The 18,148-nt window shown below is 39.0% G+C and overlaps 2 protein-coding genes across 5 annotated transcripts in view; both read right to left on the bottom strand.

Annotated features, from left to right (window-relative positions):
* Positions 1-18,148, bottom strand: part of TBC1D4 (TBC1 domain family member 4) — a 99,169-nt gene that overhangs the window by 65,696 nt on the left and 15,325 nt on the right. The window lies entirely within an intron of this gene.
* The window catches only part of COMMD6 (COMM domain containing 6), a 49,775-nt gene continuing 32,296 nt past the window's right edge, over positions 670-18,148 (bottom strand). Inside the window, exon 9 of the transcript XR_005256057.1 lies at positions 670-1,477. The gene's annotated coding sequence lies outside the window, so the exon portion shown is untranslated. The remainder of the gene's footprint in view (positions 1,478-18,148) is intronic.

The raw sequence follows: 18,148 nt of genomic DNA on the forward strand, positions 1-18,148 counted from the left end.
AGCTCCAGTGAGTTGCTATAGGATCAGCTCATGTGCATTTACTGAACAATTTATCACACACACTTTGACAGCTCTGGCAGCTGCAGAAAGCCCTTCCAGCCCTTCCCTTATAGCAGGGATTCTCTAGCTTCCAAAAAATCCTTGCTCAAGTTTTACACGTTAATCAATGTTTTCTTGACCTTTGCTAACAGACAGCAACTACACATTTTAAAATCAGTCTGAGATACAGACTCTCTTCTGCAAGGAAAGTGGCCCTGCTATGTCCAAATGGTTAACTTTGGGCAACAATATTGACTAAGAAGAAAGAAATTTAAAGAGTCTGCCCAAGGTTCATTATGACAGACCCTAATTCGTGGACCAGCTTTGCCAAAACTGTCTCTTGCACTGACAATTTTCTACAGAAGTGTATGACCATTCAGAAAACAAGAAAGTCTACTATAGAAGTAATTAGCAAGTTGGAGAAAAAACAAATTATCTAGAAAGTTGTAGAAAGAAATCCTCCTTTATCATTTCTACCATCCTATGATTTTGTAGAAAGACAACTTTACAATTTGGTTCATAGCAGTGATAAAGTTATGCATACAAAGAAAACATTTTTTGCACCCCAATGCCAATACTTCTGCTTGAGGAAGGCATACATAGAAACTTAATTTTTTGGGTTGTTGTGTGTTTTTATTATTTTAGACCAAAAAAAAAAAAAAAAGAGTACCACATCTGAAAAGAGAAGCTAAAATACTAAGACACAGAGTCATATGAAAGATAAATTCCTGCCAATTGCATGTAACCACTCTTCCAACTGATTTTGGTTGAACTACTAGAGCAAGAAAAGCTGATTTTTCACCTAAAAGGAAAAAAATTATGATTTTTCACCTAAAAGGAAAAAATAAGGAAAAAAATTAACAAATCTGTATCAAGGTTCAAATCATACAAAGGCCTTGCAGTTACCATACAGGAGAGATCATCTTCGGCAATTTGACTTCTGACACTGGAAAACTGTTTTTGGGAGAAATGATGCAAACAAGGTCAGAGAGTGTCATCTACAAATGTTGACAACAAACTGTAGGAAACAACCTGCTTGCTGGAAGTTGCATGGCATTGTGAGAGCAATCTGAGCACCTTCCAATGCCATCATCTGGGAAACAAGGTATTGCTAAAAACCAAGCTACATCATATCAGTTAATTTCTGGCTCATAAGGGCCATTATCAAAGTATTTCATCAAGTGTAACACCACCCGTACTAACACAGATTCTCCCTGCTTTTTTTCTCCTGCCCCCAGCTATGATCTAAAGGATATTATCCAAGAAATTACAATAGTTATAGAGACAGTTACAAAGTAGAAACAGTTGGATAAGAGTGAAGAACTTTAGCTTTAAATATGAAGAATGCTGTTGCAGTCAAATCTTATACAGATGTAGATCTTTCACATGACAGCTTTTCTTTAACTGTGGCAGCAGTCAAAAGACATTCCTGGGAAGCCTGAAAAAAATAGAAAGGGATTTTGTTCATAGTGACAGAGCATAGAAGAGCAGCAGCCAGCTTCTTTCCAGTGCTCTGGGGAGAGCAGCACAAGCAGTAGTGAGATCTGCTCTTTAGTGAGAGCCCAATCCAATGCTAAGTGGGCAGAAGTTGCTCTTTACAGCTCCTACTTAAAAGGACCGATAAAACAAACTAGGAATATAGCTTGTCAACCATACATCCTACAACGTAAAATCCCTTTATTTTGGTCATAATTGCAACTATCACACCATGAAATATTCCAAAACATGTCATGATTTTTTGCCAGACTAAAGCTCTAATGGAAGAATAGCATTGCTGTTTCTGATATGTAGGCAGACACTATGTGACAGCACATAACTCCCTATCTCGACTTTTTTCCTGAAAACGGCGTGGAGTCAAGGGAACTATCTTTCAGCATTATAAAATACTATTGCTACATCAGTGATTCAGTCTGGCACTCGCTCCAAAACAATCAACATAAACAGAAGAGGCCTTGTGCACCAAGAAGACATGCAGATAAAGGTACTGAACCCAGTGGTTCCCACTACAACATGCAAACTAGATGAATGCATCCAGAACAAAAATTGTTTTCTGATGGCCTGAGACAGGGCAAGTTTATTTTTGTGGGTGTAATATTTATTCTCAGGCATAAGGCTCAGGCTAGCAATTTAGCCAGATCCTAGTATTTGGAACCAAAAAGGCAGAACAATATGTCATCAGCCAGTGGATATTTTTAAAATCCTTTGAAACCACTAACTGAAAGGAAGCATGCAAACACTCTAGAGGAATAAATTACTAACTTGAAATAAATGCTTAAACACTCAAGAGATCACATTAGAAAACTTATGCATGTATTGGGTGATAAGTTCTACTATGGATCAATTCCTAATAAAGAAATCCCTCTCTAACCTCAACTCCAGTCCCTTTGAATCCAACTGTACTAGCACAGAGACTCAAAATCGTAATGGAAGGGAGACTTAGAAATGCTAAGTGTCTCAATGACCAGTCGAAGTCAAAACATACACCTAACACTGCACATTTATCAGGCAAATGCCACCTTTGCACCTGATGAGTGCCCACACCACCCCCAGCAGAGCACCACAAGATGCTCACCCGCTCTCCGTACAGCACCTCCCAGGCTGGCCGTGCTGACACCAGGCTGAGCTGGGAGGGAAGCGCTGCATGCCTGCTGTGTTAGCACTCCAAGTTAAACACAGCCAAGGCACAGCTACTGTGGAGCTGTCAGCACTTGAGCTCTTCTCCCCGCACCTTTGCTGCCAAGCGGACAGGTCTTAACAAGAGCTGGAACACACCTCATGCTCTGACCTGCACCTCTAACAGCCCCAGAGCTGGCCTGAAGACTTTCCACACCAGTGCCACAGTCCAGTGAAGGAGACCTTGGGTTTAGTGGAAATGTACTCGAAGGCACACTGCACCAATTTATGAGATACAAAATTCTCATCCTCCTCCACTTCATAAAGCATCAAGGTAACAACGTACCTTAGCATCAGAGAGTTTCAAATTATCTTTCCAAATGTAAAGAAATAGATTCCTTTAACTGGGAGCAGGGGAGACATCATCTTTTGCCTTCCTCAGAAATATTTTTGTTTCTCAAATGATCTTCATCCTCTGAAGTCAGAATTAAACCTCAAGTTTAATTAAACCCATTTGTCTTAGGAAGTGATGTTGCTCTTTCCAAGCAACTTGTGGTAAAAACAACATGAAGAGGGTACAGGATGGAAGAGACTATTCTGGACTTTTAGTTACTCTTACTGGGAAGAAACCAAAGGGAAAGAATCTGTATCTTCTTTTCTCTTGAAATGTGTATGCTCTAAAGTATAGGCTAGCACCACTGAATGCTATAAAAGCTTGATCTGACTACACAATACAAATGTATCACCCATCAAATGTACACTGACAGTCATTCAGTAAGGAAATTCAAATTCATACTGTCACAATCTGCCAGTCATACATTCCCTGAAAGTTACCCTCTTTGGGACAGTGATCAGAAAAAACACATCCTTTAAGAATTACATTTTTGCACATGCAGTGTAACTCAACACTACAAAGAGAGAAAATGATAGTGCACTTTAGTCTGAATCCACTGCTAGCATTCTCCAACAAGAATCCCCTTCCAGGCCCAGAGTGTTGCCAACATTCTGGAGTTTTGTTACACAACTGCAAGAACTGCTTCAGCTCCCACTGTGCAATTTTCCCCAGCAGCAATTGTTAAAGAGTGTTTTTCCCACTGTGTTATGGAACAATGGGAATGATTAATGTACCCAGGAGCAATACTTGAGTCGACGATTATTGATATCAAGTGTTGGTGCTTGGCATGAGATGAACTAAGTTCTGTTACATTAGAGACAACTCTCCTCTGCCAAAACTCTAACCTCATTTTTCCAGAGGGGGGAAAAAAACCTCCGCATAAGTAAGAACATTTTTAGGAAGGTTACCCACTTAAAAAGATATAGCTAGACCCATTACTTAGTTAGTATTGGCAGTAAAATATATAAAACTTAACCCTGACACATTTCATCTGAAAAAAGTCAAAAGCATTAAGATTTTAGCTTTACCCATAATTTGTCTCTTCTTGTACAGGGCAGTAACGACAGTCACTCAGTCCACTTTATTTTTAATCAAGGTTGTTTGTTTGTTTATTCAGCCCCCGTGAGCTGGGTGAAAGTACAGTTTTGCTTAGGTACACTTTGGTCACCTCAGCTCCCCCCCAGGAATTATTGTTCATGACCACAAAATTTGCTTATCTTAATATTTCAGTATATTCTCCTGTTTGTACTGAACATCCTTTTAATCAAAAGGTACAGATACCACTGGGTTCTTTGAAGCACTTCAAAGCTTCCCTTTTTGAAAGCAGCTACAGAAGCACTCACGCAGCCACGGCTCACCCCTGTGAGCAGCGGCTTAGGGAGCCTCTTTCATCCAGCATGAGAAATGTTTTGTGAGGCCAGGCCTCACACATTCAGCTCCGGACATGGATAGAAAGGTGGGAAACAGTGGGAGAAGCAGAAAAGAAGTAATACTTTTCTACATAAGTGATACATTGCTGTGCAAGTGTTTATTGCATTGATGATAAATGCGAGTGCTTGAGTAGTGAAATACTAAATACATGCAGCTTCTAAAAAGTGGATACAGAGAGAGGTGCACAAGTGTAGAATGTCTTCCAACTAAGGTCTTATGATTTCTGATAAATGAAACAACTTGAGGGCCAAAATCCTTCCATTTTTACCATTTTGTAAAATGTAAGCATTACAGTAGCTAAATTAGATCAAAATCATTTGTTTGTACATGACTGCACACAATTTCACTGGATTTTAATTTTCAAGTTTAAAAATGGAGAACATGTGGAAGCTTGGCACCTATTCCATAAGCACATTGTTTAAGTAACTCCAAAAACTACACAGGAATGGACATAAAACTTTTTTTTAAAAAGTAATCTCCTGCCTTAATGGAAATATGATTCTCACAAATCAATGGAAAAACACAATGGATTAATACAGGGTTACAAGGATGTAATAAGACTTGGGGGATTTTAAAAACGTTTTATAACAGAGCTCCAAGATCACAGAAATTACATAGAAGAATGCAAAGACACACTGATGCAGATTATTTTTTCTCTCCAGACTATTTCAACTCTTCCTCCAACAACAATTCTGTCCCTCTCATCTCCTCTAGCATTGTTCTAATGTGTGTAGTGGAAGCATCTTATCATAATTTTCACCACTGGACCTTTTAAACACTAAGCTTATGAATGGACTACTTCTATTTACATTCCTTTAAACAAAAACTGCTGGAAAGAGTTCATCATACAGCTGGGTCAATGAAACAATGAGCTTAGGTTAAAATACACACTCCTTAGGAAGTTGGTGGCTGCAGTTGTGGCGTACCAGATTATGGATGGCAGAAGCATGCATCCAGGAAGTTCATGTTTGGGCAATATTATGTGCACTCTTAATCACCAAAGCAGCATGAACTACCTCTGCTGTTGAGTGTAATTAAGTGGAAGAATAAACAGCATGGATGAGACATGTAATTTCTAACTGAAACAAAGCAAAGGAGACAAAAAGTCCCCACAAATGTTGCAAGAAATAATGCATGTTTTATCTGATTCTTCCCCCACTTCCCATTACTAATCCATTTTCTTAATCTATGTCTGTAGCTCATAACTAAGTGCAGTTTACATCATTGCTTGCACACCAGATTCTTTAGCTACATCTTGGTTTCAATAGCTGACCTTGTTATTCCTGCAGAACATTTGAGCCTTACCTACCTGCTTTAACAAGCCAGAGAAATCATAGTATCAAGACAGCACAGTAGAAAATTCCTTAAAAGCATGTTAAGTACCACTTAGGTTCTATAACTACTAGAGAACAATTTAGTTCTAAAGACCTGAAGATCTTAAATCCGTATTTTGCATTTGCTGTAATTTCATAATCAGTGACGCACACATTGCTTCTTGCAAGCTATGAGAAACATGCACCAGAAAACCCAGAGTATAAGTACCTAGCAGAACCAGAGCACATGGCTATGTTTGCTGCTGTTGGACAATGACATTTTTAAAGTCAGATACTAGTATTAAAGGAAAAAAAAAAAAGCTTTACTCCATACTCACACAGCAACCATGACAGAGCAAGAGAACATCAGCACTGTCAGCAAGCAAATCCCATAGTCAAAAGATTATGATTAGCATAGGCTGGCTCTCAATAGTTTGACACTTCTTTTTAGTCTGGCATGGAAGTGATTTCATTAGTGATATTAAACTGCAATGCAAAATTTCACAAATCCTGGCAGAAAAGATTACTATGGGTTTTTTTCATCATGACATTTTTAATCTGCCGGCAATTTGACAACCTTATTGCGGAAACATTAGGGAAATACTTCTTGTTCTGCAATTCGAAGTCAAAGTTTTTCTCATTAATTAAATACAAAGGCAGTGAAATCCAACTGTCATATAAGCATTCCATCATTCATTAAGAATAGCATTGGAAAACTCCTTTTTGGACACAAATAATAATCCAAGGAATTTACAGCACTTTTTTCATATTCCTGCATAATACTGGAAATAACTTACAATCTTATAAATGTATAGATAAATTTTCTTTTAGAATAACTAATTCCAAAGAGGCATTCTATTTTGCATCAATAAAAAAAGAACAATTTTTAATGACCTACTTCATGCATAAATGGAAAGGAAATGAGCTGTAAAAATGGATGCCAAAACTGCCACATTCATCAGAATGAAGATGGTCCAACCCAGTTGTTCTCTGCAGGAGCTCCCTCTTCCTAGAGAAACTGCCTCTTCATTTACAAAAGTAAGAAGACACTGTTCCTGTTAGATGCGACCCAACAACTAACTCTCCCTACATACCCAGAAGCTTTTCTGGGATGAGTTTGGTCATTTGCTTCTCATACTACCAGTCTGAGTGGCTACAGCTGCCTGTAAGCTCCTCTTGAGAAATGCAGCAGTCAGTCAAAAAAGGTCTCCTTGCACCTGCTTTCCTTTAAAAAACTCAGATCCTCAGCAGTTTATCAAGTCATTCAGCAGCTTTCTCTTGTTCACTGTTAAGTGATAAGTTGCTGGCCAAATATTTTCACTGGTGCTCTTAAGGCTTCAAAATAAAATCCCTTGAAAATGCTGATTGATGCCTTTCGGCCTGCCACTTGCTTTCAATTTCAGTCCAAAGTCTCATCCCTGCTCACCCACACTGTGCCTACAAACTCACTCCCAAGTACCCTGCTGGCTTTCACCATCTCGCCCCTTTGGCTAGCTCAAACATTAAGGATGGAGCCTAGCAGCACTTGCTTGCAGGGCTATACAGAAAACCAGCGAAACTGCATCAGATCTGAACCTTTCTCCCCTTATACCACCAACATTTACATGCAAGTTCTGTTTTCCACCCTCAGTACCCCCTACTACTCTTCGTGTAAAGAAAAGGTTCTTCACCCTGTAGGTGGTCAGGTACTGGAACAGGCTGCCCAGGGACATGGTCACAGCACCAAGCCTGACAGAGTTCAAGAAGTGTTGGAAAAATGCTCTCAGGCACATGGTGTGATTGTGTTCAGGGATGATCCTTGTAGGTCCCTTCCTGTTTCAGTAAGGTAGAAAAATTATAAAGAAAGGTCCCTTAAAATCAAGCCTGCTCTCCTGAAATCAGTGGCTAGCCTTGTCAAGCTAGCACTTTGCAAGTTCCCATGTGAAAGCAATCCTGGTGCGAGCAGTTCGTTAACATAACAATCTATTCCTGGGTGAAAAAACAATTAGCCACCTGTATAAACTGTTTTTACACCATTAGGTAGAAAAATGAAAACTATCTCTCACAAACAACTTTTCCTGCACATAAATACCGGGGGTTTCAGTGACCCATCAACACAGGGTAACAACTTGTTACTAACCAATAAAGTAATTGGCAAGAAAGCCACTAACCAATTGGAGTCACACACGAGGTCTGTAAAACTGTATAAAAATGAGTTATGTGAATAAAGAATGGGCTTTTTCCACCATGAATAAAATGGAGTCCATGTGATTTATTCCCATACCTTCCAACTCAGGATATTCTGCGATTCTGTGATTCAGCCAACTCCCTGGACATGATACAATCACTTCAACACCATGCCATTTTGTCATTCCTGCAACTGCCAACTCCAGCCTCTTGTTTTTATCTCCCTGAACCATGCAAAGTGTCTACCCATCCTTGGAGGTCCTGTGACCACAAGAAACCCAGATAAAACTCCAAGGAGATCCTGGCCAGTGTGGACAGAGCCAGTACCCTGTGGAGGGAGCTAGCTGGGCAAGTTCAAGCACAAGACTGCCACCTGTTTGGTGCTGGAGTCAAGAACCACTTCCCAGAGTAGATACCTTTATCAGGATATACATCAATTGAAATAGGAAGCTCTTCAAGGACAAGATCATGTCTTTATTTATACTTGCACAACTCCCTCTGCAATGCAGCGCTGACTTGTAATTGTTCAGCTGTGCAAGAGAGACTGCAACTGTTAATGCTATCAACTCCATGCTAATTAGATTAAATCTGCCACTCAAAACTGTACTTAAAACACTTTAAACATCCAGCACAGCACAAGCTGTTCATTGACATCATTATCCTCCAAGAATGTTACAACTAGCGATGCCTTCATATGCTTCTCGGTACCAATTAGTTCAACATTTACTGTTTCATCAGACTCTTCTGCAAGAAAGAATCCCCTCATAACACACTGAATGTAATGGGAGTGGACTCATAACACATCTAATACCTGCTCCTATCTGAACACCAAAGTGGTGTTTTGGTAAACAGATGCACCTTGTATGACTGATGGAGATGTCATTTCAAAATGGGAGTGTTTTGTGAAATACATGCACAGTCATAGGATTTTCCCTGTTATCTCTCACTACCTCTCAGTATGAAATCCCAGCTATAATGTAAAGGTAGCAGGCGAAGGCTTTTTGGATAGAAGATGGTAACAGCCTGATGCATAACATCTTGACCTAAAGCCTCTGTCTGTATAATACAGGGAATTTTTTCCCCCAGCTTCAGCTTTCTTCTTCCACAATGGAAAGAACATCATAATTAGACTCTACCTGAGCCCCCAAAAAGTCTGGGGAATAGGATCCATTGCCAAAAGCAAGTTTCTTTTCCTTTATCTCCCTCATTTTCATCGATCTCTGAAGTACTAGTTCCACAGCACTGATGTCTCAGCTCTACCAGGCACAGAAACACAATATACACTAGAGATCTCTGTCTTTAAGCAACTTGTAAATCTATAAAAATAGGCTATGATTTTTGTACTATTCCTCATCTCCATTCAAGCTTTTATCCAGTACAAAGTCCACCTCAAAATAATGGATGTCCCAACAATGTAGCTATTCTAATCAGAGTTTCCTATTGAAGGCTAAACCACTTTAGAATTTCTCTCCAAAGGGTCTATTCCAGATGACATATTAAGTACAACCCACAAGGCAACCTGTTCTGAAGAGCCAATCCTGTCATCATCATCCTAAATATTTTACTCTCATGGCAACACCATGGAACTCTCATAACAGCATATGCAGAAAAAGAAAGGCAAGTAGAGGAAAACAAGGAGTACTAGAACTGACTAGAGTACAGATTTTGCATGGGAAAAGAGGAGCTCCAATGCAGCAGATACAAATCATTTCCATGTGTTTCAGGACAGGCGCTTTTTTGTAGCTTCAAAAAAACAGCAGTTAGTTTACTTTCTGGTACTCCAATGACAACCTCCCTTTCATAATCCAATCACTTTTTACCTCCATTGGTTGTTCTGGTAACTCAGCTTTATATTAAAAAAAAAACAAGCCCTATTGTTCTGTTGTTTTAGAGGGGAAGCTGTATTTTTTTTGCTGACAAATAAAGTGCAACACTAAACTTTTGCCTTCAATTGCACTACTTTCTCCTACAGCTGCAAATTTTGTCTGGAGTTTCATCAGGATAACTGAGGGCAGAGCCTACAAGATGAATGCAGATAACCTTGCTGGGAGGCAGAACAGGTCCATGGGACACCTGCTCTGAACTAACATTTCAGTCAGGAACATGTAAACATTCCTGGTTAATGACAAAACATGCAAGGGCTTTGACTGTGCATGAGGAACATAGCAGCTGATTAACGTGTTGATTTTGTCAGTCACTGGCTCCCAAGGAAAAAAACCTAGCCAAAGTTTCCATTATCTAAAGTAAATGCTAATCAGCCTTTTCAAATACTCAGCAACATGAGTTGAAGCCCTTAGTTAATTTAAATTACATTGATTTTTTTTTTTTTTGTATCTGCCTGTCAAGACCTGTCTGATACGAGCTTTTCAACTCACAGTGAAATAAAGCATTGCTGTACCTACAACAAAACAAGATAAGACTACAGACCTGTTGTAAAATGATGTCCCATCCAGAATAATATGTTTGGCTGGAAGATGCTTAACCATTTAGCAGTTTTTAAAAAATAAATTTTAATTTTTTTAAAAAAATAAGTATGGGACACATACTTTATTTAACTGCAACATTTGCAACATTACCTGGGTGTTCCCAGCTAAGCTGAGCATATACTAACCCACTGGGCTTTGTCTTTCATAGGCTTTCCCCATCCCCAATGGCTCAAGACTGCAACCATGACTTCAACCAAAAGACCCTGAAATTGCAACAATGAGGTCTCAGCGCTGGATCCAGGGGTGGTCACCATATACCTCTCTACTGCTACCCTTTCCTGCCTTTCCCTTGTACCTTTTATAAAGTGTTATACTGTTTTTACGTTGTTGCACTTCTAACCAAAACAAATACACTTTAAAATTTTCCAAGCACCTTATTCTACCTTACTGTTCTAAAGTTTGCAAGAAAAAGTTTATTACTGAACCTCCCGTGAATTTTGTTGTTACTCCCAGACATCACCCAGAGTAACATCAAATAACCTTCCCCTAAGTCAGCAGACCAGGGCATAACACACACCCTACAAAAATACAAGAACATGTGAAATAATACTCTTAAATACAGCAAATTATAGCCACCCTAAAAGCTTATGGTTAGAGCTAGGGAATGACAGCATCTCTTGTAAATGGAGGTCTGGATTTCTCTTAGTCTGTAGCTTCCTTGTGGAAAGCCATAGCAGTTCAACAAATGGATACCCAAACTCAGCTATGAACAGCCCTTGAACTCTTCTCCCTTTAGCTGTTCCCAAGCTGTTTCTAGGAGTTCCTGGTGCTGTTTGCCCAGCTCTTCTGCAAGATGTGCTTCCATCCCCCTAAGAAACATAAAGGTTTATTTTAAAATAAAAGCATTATAACAAACACATTTAAAAAAAAAAAAAAAGCATTGTAACAGAAATAATAAAAACCTACCGTTTTCTTCCTTTCTCAAATAAATGTTTTCTTAGCTGTTTTTTTTAGTAACTAGCTAAATGCATGCTTTTGTAGATTGTTACCCACTTATCCTACTGAACATTAAGGAGCAATTAGCTAACAAAACTGAGAGTTACTCTTTTGCACTTTCTAATTTAAGAGGAGAAAAAATTCTCAAAATATGGAGTCTAAGAACACAGTCACAGGCATAGAAGGTGAAGAAGCTTTCAAGTAGCCTTAATTTGTAATTCATACCACATTTAATAATCTGCAAATCCAGATTCTTCAGCAAATATCCACATCTGCTAAATTTTTTTCCAACCACATCACTTCAAAGCTTACTGTCAAAATTAATCCTTCCTGTCACTTACAACATATTTTATTTAATATACTAATATTTTTCAGGAAAGAACAGCACAATGTAATTGCTTAAAAACAGCAGAATTTTACTCCTATATTTCTAAGCTACTGAAACTTAAATTGCAACACAATTAAATATAGAAGCAGATGAAGTATAAATAACTTCATCTGAATGACTGTAGCAGAAACATCTTCCCTGTTTATCTGTATTTTACAGGATTTGGGGTTTAAAAATTTAAGCTGCCTCCCAATGTATCTGGCTGATATGACATTTTCAGCCAGTTTGGGAACCTTTCTGACAGCCCTTGAACAAGGGAAATGTAAGTTAAGCAGCTGAGACAAACAGTTCAAGAAATATATCCAAGAGAGCTGGCAAAAGCTTTTGCTGAGAGGCAAATGTTTTATTGGTACAATTAACATCACTGTTATAGCAGATTTAATTTGTAAAAACCTTTGGAGGAAGCTTCAAATAACTGACATCCTTCCCCTTCAATTAAAATGTGACATCTTGAACTATACACAAAGTGAAACACCCTGGCTAGCAGCCTGCTGACCGCTAGAAGTATTTTAAACTGAACCAGGACAGTTTTACAGATTGCCTTTGCACAGGAAGAGAGACTGTAGGGAAGTAAGTCCAGTGATGCCACATTTGCAGCCTCCTCCTCCAGGGCATTTAGTGCCTTTCCAAAGGCATTTTTGTCCTAACACCCTTACCAGTACTTCACACTCCTCCAAAGGAGAAGCAGCATATGGCTTGCAATAGGAGAAGGTTTGAATGCAGGTAGGAGTAGGAAGCAAGGTAACACATGCTTGTTATGGTTTGCTCTTCTCCTGCCAGGGCAGGACAAAGAAAACATCCCCCAAGGCCCCAGCTTCCAAGTTACCCGCTACTCTCACTTGCTTCTGCAAACTAGCTCTTGCTGTGTTACTTTACATCTAAATGGGTAAGGAAAAGGTGGCCCTGGAAGTAACCAGGCTGTGTGTCCATGAGAATGAAAAAAATTGCAGAAGCAATAAAAACTTTCTGGCATTTAAGGGAGGCTGCATGTGAAAGAATGCAAGTCCTACCATTCTGGGCCAATGCGAAAGCCTCTCTCACGTATGCCAAGGAGCATTTCTCTTCCAAGAAACCTCTTGAGTGCAAGTTATGATCCCCTATTCCACTTCTGAGAGTTAAAAGCTTATTTGGACTACAAGAGAGCTTGTAGTAGCTAATCATAAAGCATAATTGCTGAGAGCTTAAGCAAACTACAGAAATAAGCACAACCATGGTTTCAGACTGATGAGAGACGCAGCCAAAAAAAGGTTCAGCAGAATCATGCAGTCTTGCACCATGTTTTCCCCAATTACATGGGAGCTTTTTGCTTTGGTTATGAACCGTGTGAAATACCTGAGCTTTAACACTGGCAAAACACTTGAAAAGTATTTGGAAATGTTATGACTTTGCTTTCAAGCTGTACTTAAATAAAACCCTTCAGAATGCATCACTGGAACTCCTACTGCTCATAATATCCTTATTGGTTTATGTGCTTTTATGGTATTTTTTGTGTCAAATTTAGATTGGGAATCACAAAATGCAAATTAATATTCCAAAATGAATAATGACTTTGTTTCTCAGCCTGTACACACGCTAGATGTAAAAAAAAGAAAAAAATTATTACAGTCAGTGCTTCCTTAGATTTTAGGTTCTTTTCTACCTCGATTTACATGTGCAACAGTGGAAAAGTTAACGAACAGATTTACCTTTTCTATTTAATAATGAAGATGAAAATTCAAAGGAAAAAATGTCAGTCACTGTAAACAACCCATTTCTTCCAAAAAGTTATATTCCTGACTGTCTACTCCACAGACCAATGTCTGGCTATAAAAAACCTCAAGATTTAGATCTAATTTAGGATCTCTTAAAAATAGGGGTATTAACAAATGGAGAATGATTTTTACCTTATCAACACAGGATGTTTATTCCTGATTAACTTTATACATCAATGTTAATCTTTAATACATTAAAAATAGCTCTTGCATAACACAATACTTGTCCATGGGGCCTGAAGGTTAGGTTCCTCAGAACTATTCTGGTGTTTCCAATAAAGGCTTACGGGACTGTATGTGGATTAGGAACCCTAAACTAGAAGGTTCTACAGGGTTGACCTCAAGCCCCTGTAAAGTGAGACTACATGTAACTTATTAAAATATTTTTTTAATAAATAGTATCATCTCAGTGATGGCCTAGATGGCAGGAACTCTCATGTTCTGATTTATTGTTTAGGGGACAGGACCAGTGCTTTGAGGACTAGCCTCAGCTCCAGCTAATCAACAGGTCTAGGATGTAGCTTGGATCTTTCCACACTGAGGATCAGCGAGCTGCCAGCAGCCAAATATCTGCTTTCAGAAAGACAGAAAGCAGCAGGAAAAAAAAAATTATTGTAAGAAAGCAGATCCAGTTTCTGAGGAAAAGGATTTTTTTAGTATGCCTGGTTTCCAGAGGCAGATTCTGACCCCCTTCTCTAACACATATCATCACCTCTGGTATGACAGAGGTGAGGCCATTCAACAATGCCTTCTGAACAACAAGGCAGTCTTGCTCTTCAGACTGAGGTGCCTTCTGGGGTGCAGCATGGCTCTGCTCCTGCTCTGGGGGCTCACTGTCTAATGAAAAACACCATGTAGGAGGTGGTGTGAACCTGGACCTTATGTCATGGACAGAGTAAAGCAGAATCATAAGCTGAAAACCATTCCCGGTCTCTCTCATACTACAAGTAGCAACTAAGGACCTAGTTTATTTTCTGACATCAAGAAACAATCCTAATGGATTTCACCTTGTAAAGACAAATCTGTCACCTCCCTTTGATCTGAAAACTAGAACAGTGCAATTTGTGCAGCTTAATTGTGCAAAACAGAGCAATTTTGCTGAACTTGTGTTAGAGCTATATAAAGCTTGCACTGAACAACTAAAATAGACTGGTATTCTGATGGGTACGTGAGGCAATCTCTCATGGAAATTTCCTTCCTGTTGTAATCCTAATTAAAACAATATGCTAGTAAATAACTGCTGAACACTCAACTGCTCCTATCACAGCATTTGTTTCAAAGCTTTCTGAACCTCATTGGCTCATTGATAGTCTTGGGGAAAAAAACTGTGAAACACTCTTAATGAACAGAATTTCTCCTCTCTTTAAATACTAGAGTTGGGGCGTTTGTATATACATGTATTTTAATGTAACAATAAGACTCATGACAATTTTAGTTCCCAGTCACTGTCTTACTCAAAAGTTGAGGATATAGTGCTCCACATCACCAGTTCCAACCTTCTTGAAAAGTTACGAAAACTGATGGAATATCCTCCATCAAGTCTGTATTCTGTTGTGGTGTTTTGGGGTTTTTCTTTCTAGTACTCACTCTTTGCAGGATTATGTCAAAGAGAAGTCAGACTCCATGACCCTCTCTCTGCAAGAGTTGTATTTCAGCTTATGTTCACATCTAGTTTGGCTGATTCTTAAAATTCTTTTGAAATGCAATTTAGCTGGACCTGTAAAGGTACATATTAAACTCCATTTGATAAAAACAGTTGACAACCAAAATCAAGTAAAATTGGCTGTTTCAGTGAACTATAATTGTTAAATAAAGCACATGGTCCAGCCAGCATATGCAGACCCTTTAAAGTGTTATGTATTTTAAGAGACCTCTGTCCCTGTTAGGCCCATTTGTCTCTGCCCACAGCTGGCAAAGAATTTTGATCTTCACATGTCACCTCATACTTAAAAATAAGATCTGTTTATTTTAAACCTATTACACAAGTTTGTAATACTGAATGGATACAGGGCACCAAATATGCTTTTGTCTCAAATGCAGTCTGTCCAAGCTGATTGTTCCAAATTCAGAAATACCTAAAAGTGATTTTAAAAAGTGCTGCAGTTTCTCTACTCTATAAAAAAAAATAAGAGACCAAGCAGCCATTACCAACAGACAGACCTGGAAACTTCAAAGGGAAATGGAGGTGTGTGTGGACAGATAAACCTGTCTTTAGAGGTAACCTTGGTGTTAATCAATGAAAACTCAAGGAAATCTGAAGAAATGCCCAAATTTTTTTTCTAAATACTCAATATGTGTCTCAAAGGTATCAATGAATTTCACATTTACATTTAAGATAAATGGTGAATTTTTAAGAGGTGACAGACTTTTCCTCTCAAAGAAAGCCACATCTGCCCTTAATACATGCTAACATTCTAAAAAGCAGTTGCTGTATATTCAGAGCGGTTACTAAAATTTAGGCTATAAAAGCCTGTCCTTTAAATTCAGTAAATGAGTAATTACTTCCCTTCTGAAACTCTATTTGATAAACAGATGCATTTATCAGGAAATACCTTCTCAAAAATGAGACCAGTCACTTTCAACCATGCACAGCCCAGTCTAACCATTGTGTCTCGAATTCAAATGCAGCTGAAAGCATTTTTCACAGATGGTAATAAAAAGGGTAATGCACTCTTTACTACAGAGGCGTGACTGAATTCATTTAAGCTGTGAAATTACTTCTAATGCTATTGGAAGGCCTTTCTCTTGAAAATGAAATTACTGTGACTGAACTGCACAGGGAATTTATAAAACTCTAATATTTCTTAACATCTCTGAATTCACAGAAGTAGCTAGATTTCTATCTACCTTTTCCATAGCATCAGGGGAACATCTATCACACACCCAGCTCTAGATGCTTATGGCTAAGATGTGCAATTCCCTCCTAGTTTACTCTGACCTGAAAATCATTTCCCCAGGGCTCTCTTCTAGCAGAAGCAGGCTCAGCACTGGACTGCACATGTGTGGGCTTCACCAGCTCTCCAGACTGCACACAACACATAGTCCATGTGTCCTGACTTTGCTGTCTGCTCTTAAGGTACAAGAGAGGACCAACAGGGCTGCTGAGGCTCACCTCTTCATAACCCTAAAACTCCTCTGCCAGGAAGATGCTCTGTCTCCTGGTGTTTGTTCAAAAGTAAGAATATGAGACCATGGGCAAAGGATGAGATAACTGCATCAACATCTTCCATCCTTCTTGAAGATGACCTTAAAAAGAAATCTCTATTTTTAGAGCTACCCCTAACCCCAAAGGCTAAGGTTTCTCTCTAGTTCCTCTTGTTGGTCTGTCAGTCCATCTGGAGGGAAACTACAGTGCTGCAGTGCTTAAAATACAACAGAAAACACAACATAGTTCAGCAACTGCTAAGGAAGAAATACACTTTTACTTGGGTTTTGGATTCTGTTAAAAAAAAAAATTCACCACAAGCAACTCTTTCAAGGCACCTGGAAATGCCTTGTGCAAATTCTTCAGTTTGGACTCAGTCTTAATGTCTGTGCCACATTTCTAATAAAACTGCTTTTTCCAAAACACCCTGAAGTTATCAGAAAGTCACATAAAACTGTAATCAAGTACAAGAAGTATATGGAACAAATTATCCAATAGCAAGTTCTTTAGTTCCTAAGTTTGTGGGAAAACAAGTAGCAGCTTATTCTTAGAATGTCTTGCAATTATTTGAAGCTGCTGCTGGAACAGGATAGGTGACATCTTATGCACTTTTCTATTAAAGCACATTGCAAACCAGCTAGTGAATAAATGAAAGAATTTTTAACATGCCTTGTTAAAAAACAAAATTTACAAAAAGCTTTCATCTGGAAACAAGATCTAACCACAGTGCTCTTCAGATTAACCTACCCAGTCAAATATTGGGCTTGCAGCCAATTTCAGCAATATTCATAGACAAGCCAAGTCCCTGAAGTCAGGCAGAGCTGTCCAAGAACACCTGAAAGGCCTGTGCCTTTAGAAATCAGCTTGGAAAGAATCAGCACTTGTAAGTATTTAAGCATGTAAAATCAGCAGAATAATGTAGTTCTGTGCAATAATTGGCATTTTTGTGCCAGCCCAGCTGTAACACTGGGCAATTGTGTTCAACCAGGAACTGCAGCTCACAAGGCGGCGGCATGACTGCAAGGCCACAGACAAAGGTTGTTTACAAGCTGGGAAACAACCTGAAGTAAGGTCCTTTCTTAGAAATTATAGATAGGATCCCATGTTCTCAGCAGGGGATCTAGAAGGAAGGGCTTAAGGGAAAGGAACTTATCTATGCAACAAAGAGAGAGCTGGACATTTAAAGATGATCAGTCCCACAGAGAGGAGGTCAATGTTTGCTGAGACAGGACTTGTGTTCTTCAAAGCAGCCATCAGCACCGCAGTTGCAGATTCCTTTATGTGAAACTGCAGAACAAGCTGCAAAAAATTCACTACTGCTTGAGGACATCCAAATTACTTCACAAGGTCTAAGTGTTCCCATGGATCATTTTTTGGGAGGCACGGATGTTTTTGCTTTATACCACTGTGTGTGGGAATTCTTGGGATACACAGTGAAAGATGTAACACATAAACATTAGATACTTAGACTCTGAAACAGCAAAGT

This window comes from Motacilla alba, chromosome 1, assembly GCF_015832195.1.
Source record: "Motacilla alba alba isolate MOTALB_02 chromosome 1, Motacilla_alba_V1.0_pri, whole genome shotgun sequence".
NCBI lineage: Eukaryota > Metazoa > Chordata > Aves > Passeriformes > Motacillidae > Motacilla > Motacilla alba.